Source organism: Pinus tabuliformis, chromosome 5_1, assembly GCF_031772625.1.
Source record: "Pinus tabuliformis cultivar Carrire ecotype Pingquan chromosome 5_1, CPIR1, whole genome shotgun sequence".
Lineage (NCBI taxonomy): Eukaryota > Viridiplantae > Streptophyta > Pinopsida > Pinales > Pinaceae > Pinus > Pinus tabuliformis.
Window position 1 is genome coordinate 722,603,310 of NC_142305.1, and position 8,458 is coordinate 722,611,767.

Genomic DNA, 8,458 nt, shown 5'->3' on the forward strand with positions numbered 1-8,458 from the left:
GAGAGTATATCCAGTTCTAAGGCTTCTTTGCAGACTTCACTTATATCTCGATTTTCTCTTAGCTGGTCTATTCTTTGCTCCAACTATAATATCTATTCATTCTTGTCCTTTACTTCAACTTCAAATTGTATCTTTAAATCATCAAAGCTACTTTTCAGCTCTGTAAGATTTGTTTGCCATTTTTGCTCAATTGCTTTCTTTTCTATTTGAAAAGTTTGTTTCAACTGGACAATCCTTTGATCCTTTTCGTTGATTAGCAATTGTATTTCTGTAGCTTTGTCAATGGTAGCACTAGCATAAGCTACTGCAAACTGAGATAATCTATTTAATTCTTTGTCCAGTTCCGTTTGAGTTCCTTTCCAAAGAACATGAAAAGGATTCTCATTTGTAACTATCACTTGCAATTGTTCTAGATTTCTTTTCTTCCTTGAGATGCTCATTACTGTTTTATGATTTGGACTATAAAATACATCCAAAGGCGAGATTTATTATTTATTCAATTTTTAGGACTATCTCGACAATAGGAAATGCATGAATTATCTCCATATCATCAACAACATTTGATTGACTGACAATATCAACATTACTATTATTCTCATGAATTTTTGGAATAGTATCCTCTTGGGAAGCCTCAACAATAAATTAGGTTGACCATGTAGTCTATGGAACTTGCTCTGTCTCTCTGCTAACTGCAAGTTGTTCTGCTTGTATATCAATCGAGACATCTGTAACCCAAACTTCTTATGTTTTCAAAACACAATTGAACTCCTCCCATACTTCATATAATTTGTTGTCCTCTTTGATTTCTCTTCTGTGCTCAATAGTTATAGTAGTTGTTTCAGAGACTTGGGAAGAAACTGGAGGTTTTGAGGAGGAAGCTGATGTGTCTGAAGTTTCTAAATTCTACTGGAGTTGCTTTAACAAGGACTAAGGAAAATGGCTATTCTTCTACGGTGATATTGATATAATCTAATCAATTCGTTAGGACTTAGATGGGATGATGCTAATTTCTCTACCATATAATATTCCGAAACCATTTCAAACAATTCATCAAATTTGTCAAGCTCGTCAAAAAATAGTTTGAGCTTAGCCTGCGTTGTAACATCTTTTGCTACACCTTGTGGATCATATGATCTATTTAATATGGTGTGAAAATTAAAGGCTCTTAATTGGTCAATCTAAATTGAAGAATGCTTGAAATTTTCTAAGGCATAGGTACCACAACAAATAGGAAAATTTGGCTACGCGAATTTCTTGGCATCTTTAAGTACTTTACTTAAGTCTTTACCAACTATTTGATAAGCGACTTATTTGGCCAACAACTGATTTGGGACAAAAAGGGGAAAATCATGAGGATGGGAAAGGCTACCCAACACACGAATGTAGGTAAATGATTCTTCCCCAAACCACTTTCCTATAGGCTTTAGGTCTTTATTGGCTTCTCCAGTAAGTCTAGGGGATTTTCTACCAAAGAATTATTACTGAATGGGGAGGATGACTTCATGACAAATTTTGTAGAAGTTAGCATGGAATTTTGATTCCCAAAGGATATGGAGATAAGAAAAATTATGGCTATGAAATTGGTGTGTCCATTTCCATCCAAGAGATGGAAAATCATAAGAAAAACAAATTGTGTCCATGACATAGGTGCTCATAAAGAAGGAGGAACCATTATTTCAAGAACATTGCGTTTTTATCTGTAACTGTGAATTTGGGTGGTCAAATTATTGAATAATATAGTTTCCCAATCCATGATTTAGCCATTAGGAGAGGCTTCTATCAATGGCACCCATTCTTCAGAGAATTTCTACATATTTCGATAACAATAAAGGTGACATAATGTAGCAACAATATGAGATAAAGAGCCAACAATGGAGGTTAATGAATACATACCCCTGTCCTCTCGCTTATGCTTGTTCGGGTCCCTTCTCCATTCTCTAATAAGGTCTGCAGGGCTCAGATTCTCTTGCATGAATTTATAGACGAATTGTGGAGGTAGATGATACATTTTCCTTAAATACTTAACTTTAAAAGACCCAATAACTATCTTCCTTAGCATTACAAATGTTCCATCTGTAATTTCGAGTTGGTCGACAACCCATCTCATCATATCTGTATACGTTAGGATTTTAGGGCGAGCAACAATTATATGAAGAAATGAACTGGCCACATCATTCCATCTGACACCGTTACTTGGAGGAGAGTCATCAGAAGTAGTAATTTGTTTCACAATTACTCTTGGATTTTCATCCTCGAATAGTTTGTATATCACTTCCTAGGAGGCAGAACTTGCATCTGGAGTGCATGTAGTATCTGTAAACAATGGAGACATTTCAAACAATTATTCAGGTGGCAAGACTGGTTCTTTAACTTCTCTTTATTAGAATTTACATGTAAAGAAACCAACTGAGATAAGCAGCAAGAGCTTCAAAGGATGCAAATGGTCATATCAATTCAATGCGAGTTATATGGGAATCCCTTCACATTAACTAAAAATTATTACCAAATAATATAGACCTCTAAATTAGAACTACATTGACTGGTCATTAAATTTCCAAACGTTTGTTCATGTGATATTGACACTTGTCCTTATATCAGAAAATATTTTATCGGCATGTGGTATCAGGTGAAATTACATAGCTCAGTGATCTGCGATCTTCGAAAAGTATATAGGTGCGAGATGTATTTTAGAAAAAGACCGGAATTTAACATATCACAATATCAACATCCGTAAATTGAAGGAATGCGATATCGACTCTTGACGGGATGCGATATTAGCTCGAAATTTCGCAACATCGCAATTTCTAATTTCGCATTTCGCAATTTCACAATTGTTGTTTGTATTTGGCTTAACGGCTTATCACGATTTCGCAAGTTCACATTTCGGCTTTTCACAGTTTTAGCTTTGTTGTTGTTCTTTGAAATCATTGATACTATGTGTATTATTTAATAAGACCTATTATTTTATAGTCTTTTCATTAATTTTAGGATTGGTTTAGACTTGCAATTCATCTTTTTAAAACTACGAAAGGATTCCTAAAAGGTTTTGTGACCTTATTCATAAACTCTTTTGTTTTATTCAAAGACTAAAATGTAAAAATAAAACTTATCCTATTATATCTAAACAAAGAAGGATTCTATCCTAAAAATTTGAAAGGGTCCCCATTATTCTTTCTCCGAAGTCTAAAGATAATGGGCGGTTGTTGAGTACCACAATAGGTTTGTACCTCCTTTCATTAGTAGATGATAAGTTAGGGAGTAGTAGCTTCCTTTTGGTTGTTCCCAGAGAACTTTCTAACAACAAGTAGAAGATGTTTTTGTGAAATTAATTAAAGAATACAAAAATGTTTGAAGAATTGATGTGTAAACTATGTGATTTTTGTGTTGATTCTTGTGATGCCCATATGAAATATTGTTTATGTGTTTATTAGTGTCCTAGGATTATTTACTTGTGATTCCAAAATGTCCTAGGATTCTTTACTTGTGGCATCTATGTGTCATAGGATTCTTTACTGTGAAAATATTGATGCTAAGGTGTCCAAGAAGTTTCAAAGGGAGCACAAGGTTTTGTCTTGAGGCCGATGGGGCTCTGGGACACTATGGCATTGAGGTGGTATACAACTATAGTAGCATACCAAGTAGAGGCAAACAAGTCATGGAGAAGTTGTCCCACCAAGACATATATTCCTAGAAGATTTACCCCAAAAGAATACGAAGGTGTGCCATTGATTTTATTTGGGGATAAAGAGCCAAGGGCTAAGGTAGAGCAGATGGACTTGGTTTTGTTTGCGTATTATGACCATGGGCGTGGAAGTTTTACAATGGTGGTTTAATCCCTCATGGATATAGCACATAAGGGCCTAATAGAGGTTATATATGTGATTTTATGTATGAGCACACAGGCCCAAAACTATTCCACAATTATGATTTAAGCCCATCTGGGCCTATATGAAGGGCCTAAGGCATAAATAGGTCAACGACTTTGAAATTTGATATTTTTTCTCCATATGTGGTGGTTTAGCACTAAAATGGGAGTGCACTAAAACTAGTGGGTGGTGACATGATTGAATTGGAAACAAAGTTGGCAGCATGGACAAATTTAGAGGCATATTTAGTAGTTTGACAAAATGTGGAAGTTTACCAAATTTAGAAAGACACTACTACACCCTGATATTTTCAATAATTGAGAAAATTGGTAGTTTAACTCAGAGTTTCACATAAATACAAAAGATTAGATTTTTAAGACTAATGGAACACATCTAGAAGACCTAACAAATGAGGTCGATGAGTTGAAAATAAGATTTTATGCATGATAAAGAGCTTAACTTGACTAAAAGTTTTAACTACTAAAAATATCAGCTTGATTCCTTGATGAACATAATTGAATTTTGAAGAAAAAAGAGTGTTCATACGTAATGTTGTTGCTACTATTAGTGTGTATGTTGAATGACTAAATATTTGTAAAGGTGATTTTGATGGTCTTCAAGGCATATGATTCAAGAGGAATTTTTTTTTTTTTTTTTTTTTTTGTTATGGAAGGAAGTGGCCTTCATGATTTGAGTTTGAAAATGGAATGTAAGATGAATCAAGGAGGTCAAGAAAGTAGAAGCTTGCATAATTTGGGTTGTAGCTCCTTCTAGTAGTGGATGGTAAACAACTAGGGGTTGTAGCTCCTTTTAGTAGTAATTGATATGTTAGGGAGTAATATCTTACTTCTGGTTGTAGCGATAGAACTTTGCAACGATAAGGAGAAGCTTTCCTTTATGAAAGTAATTGAAGAACAAAAAAAAGGTTTAAAGAATCTATGTGTCAAATATGTTATTTTTGTGTTAATTCTTTTGATTCCCATATGAATGATTTTTTTCGAAGTGTTTATTGGTGTCCTAAGATTCTTTACTCGCGAAAGAAAGTTTTAATATTCTCACAATACTGATTCACACCCTTCTTAATATTGTCATAGTTTCTAACACCTTATTGGTTTCAATTTGGGGGGGAGTTCCATATTTCACCAGGTCCATTGATCTTGTGTTCAACAACTTGGGTGAAATCACTAAACCAAGACCCCCCGCCCCACAACTTTTTAACTTGTGGTAGGCCCCCCACATTATTTCCAATGGGTTGGTGGGGAAAATGGTGCATGATCCACCCAAAAAACAATGCCAAATTTGGAGTGTACTAAATCTTACACAAAATTTGGCCCAACACCTTCACCTTTTGTTTTGCAACTTTGATTAGCTATTATCTTTCACTCCATGGGGTATTTTTCAAACTTCTATATACCATTGGAAGGCTCTCTTAAATGCCTATTGACTTGAGCAATTTCCAATCTCATTTGGGTTGATATTTTGTTCCAAAAAATTGATCTAAAGATGTTGCTCCATAAAAAACTATGCCACTAATATGCCTGCACACAACTGAACATTTCCAAGCCATGAATTCCTTTTACATCAATGCCAACATATTTGTAATGTTGTCCCCCTTTGGAATTGATGGAAAAACCAAAAAAAATATTATCAAATGTCAAATCATGTGTCATGTCAAACAATGAAAGCATATGTAAGCATAACAATTTTTATTTATTTACGCACTGGTTTTAGCAGTTGCACCTACACCTGTTAACTGATTTCTCCCCTTTTTTGAATAATTAACCCATTTTTGCACTTATCTTCTTCAATTTTTTCTTATCCTCCCTTCAATGTGCAATGCTTTTCTTACTTCTCCCCCTTTGAAACCAATGGCAAAGAAAATAATATGCTCCCCCCCTACAACCAATCTCCCTTTGTCATGCTGATCCTATGGGCCTAGAAACTCATTTTTCATGTGTTGAATGCTTGGACTAATCTAGTTGTTTTCTTTCTTCCTCTTAGAGGAGATTTAGTCGAGGGGGGTAGGAGTGACGAATCCCAATCTCTTCCTTAAATACTCAAATTGATATGTTGGGATAGGCTTAGTGAATATATCATCTACCTATTCTTTTTTACATGAATACTCCAATTTTATAATCTAATTTGTAACTTGTTCTCGAAGGAAATGATACTTGATTGGAATATGCTTTGTCTTGGAATGGAAAACATGGTTGTAAGATATGCTGATTGCACTTGTGTTATCAAAGACGATTAGTATTGGTTGGTCATATTTCACTTGCACATATTGTAAATTCGACTTCATCCATAATATATGAGTACAAAAAGAAGCGAATGTTATATATTCTGCTTCAATAATAAAGAGATAAATTGAAGCTTGCTTCTTGCTCAATTATGAAAAAGGGCATTCACTAAGAAATAAAGCACCACCACTAATTCTTTTTCAGTCATTTGCATCACCTACCCAATTAGCATCAATAAAAACGTACTAAATAATATTTACCTCTAGGTATCAAATACCATAGTCTATTGTGGAACTTAGATATTTAAGAATCCTCTTGGTTGCTAGGAGATGACTTTATCTAGGAGTTGCTTGAAAACTCTGAACAATACCAACTGCTTGCATGATGTATCATCTAGGCTGTAAGGTATAGGAGATTTCCAATAATATATCTACATAAATTTTGATCCACCTATGGTGACTCGCCAACCTTGCCATGTTTGCATCCAATGACCATTAGAGTGCTTACCAAAGAACATTCCAACATGTGGGATTTCCTTAACACTTAAGAAAATTTCCTGGTGAAATAAAAATATGTTTATCTATATGAGTGATTTTCAAGCGAAGGAAATAAGAGAGTTCATCGAGCATTGAAATTTCAAATTTTTCCTTTATATCAACTTCAAAATGGTAATTTAGATGATCTAAATCACTTGAAAATATTATATCATCAACATAGATAATAACTACTAACAATTTTCCATCATTGGATTTCACATATAAGTTGTTGTCATTTACACCTCTCTTAAAACCACACTTAAGCAAATAACTATCCAGTTTGGAGTACCAAGTCCTTGGGGCTTGCTTAAGACTACGCAAGGCCTTTTACATCCTATAAATATAATCAAGTTTATCTGAAAATTGAAAACCATTAGAATTCTCAATGTAGACTTCTTCCTACAACTCTTCTTTCAGAAAGGTTGATTTGACATCCATCTAATATATTTTAAATTTATTCAAACTAACAAAATCCAAGAACATGTGAATTTATTGTAATGATGCAACATGAGAAAAAAGTCTCATGAAAATGAAAACCTTCAATTTGTGCATAGCCTTTGCAAAATAACAAAATTCTAAAATAATTAGTTTCATAGATCATTACTAACATTGACATTAATATTTATACTTCGCTTTATAAAACTAAACAAACAAATAAATAAATTAATATCTACTTATTTACACTATTATTTAAACATATATTCCTTCTCACAATTTTAAAAAAATTAACAGGATTTTCAAGATTAAAATATATTCATAAGAGCATAAATAAAACAAGTCATAAAAATCATAAAAATTCTAAAAATAACACTAGTATTAATAATTAGTATTAGTCAACACTAATAAGATTAAGAACTAAAACATAATAAAATTAATTATATAAAAATAAAAATAAAAAATAAAAATTTAATAATAAATAAATAAATAAATCAATCAATAAATAAATAAATTCTTGTTATAGAACTATTATTATATAATCATATTAAAATCAAAATAAAACTAAAATTATAAAACTTCTAGAAATAACACTAATACTAATAACTAATATCAATCAAACACTAACAAGATTAAGATCAATCTAATTAGTTTATTCTAAAAATGAACAACCAATATAAAAAACTAGTTACAAATAACAATAAATTAAAATCAAATTAAAATAACTATAATTCTTATTATATAATTAATATTTCTATTTTATTATTCTTATATAAATCAAAAACCAGATTTAGATCAATTATATAAAATAAAAATAAAAATAATATAAAATAATAAATAACGAGTTATAAATAAAACTACATTAAAATCAATTTAATCAAAATAATTAAAATTCTCATTATAATTAAATATTTCAAATAAAAAAACCAAATATTATAAAACTATTATAATAGGGTCAGCTTCCATTCCCTTTACATCTCCCTAACCCTATTTATTCATACCAATGAGATCTGTCTTGCCACAATTATTGATCTATCATGATGATGAGCCATGGTGGATGGCTTGAAACGTCGATGCAAATAATTATGGATGCGAGAACTCCGAAAGAAGACTACAAACAAAATAACTTTTCATTTTTTCTTACCATTTCACCATTTTCATTCAATTTGTTCTTGAAGACCCACTTTATGGCAATAACATTCTTATTTTTTTCTCTTGGAACCTGCTCCCATGTCTTATTCTTTTCGATATGACCAAGCTCTTTGCTCACGGCCTTTAGCCAATTTTCATATTCACTGGCCTTAGAAAGATCATTTATCTCTATCATGGATAACAAAGCTACATGTTCTTGAGTAGGGGGATTTATTAACCTTCTTTTTGT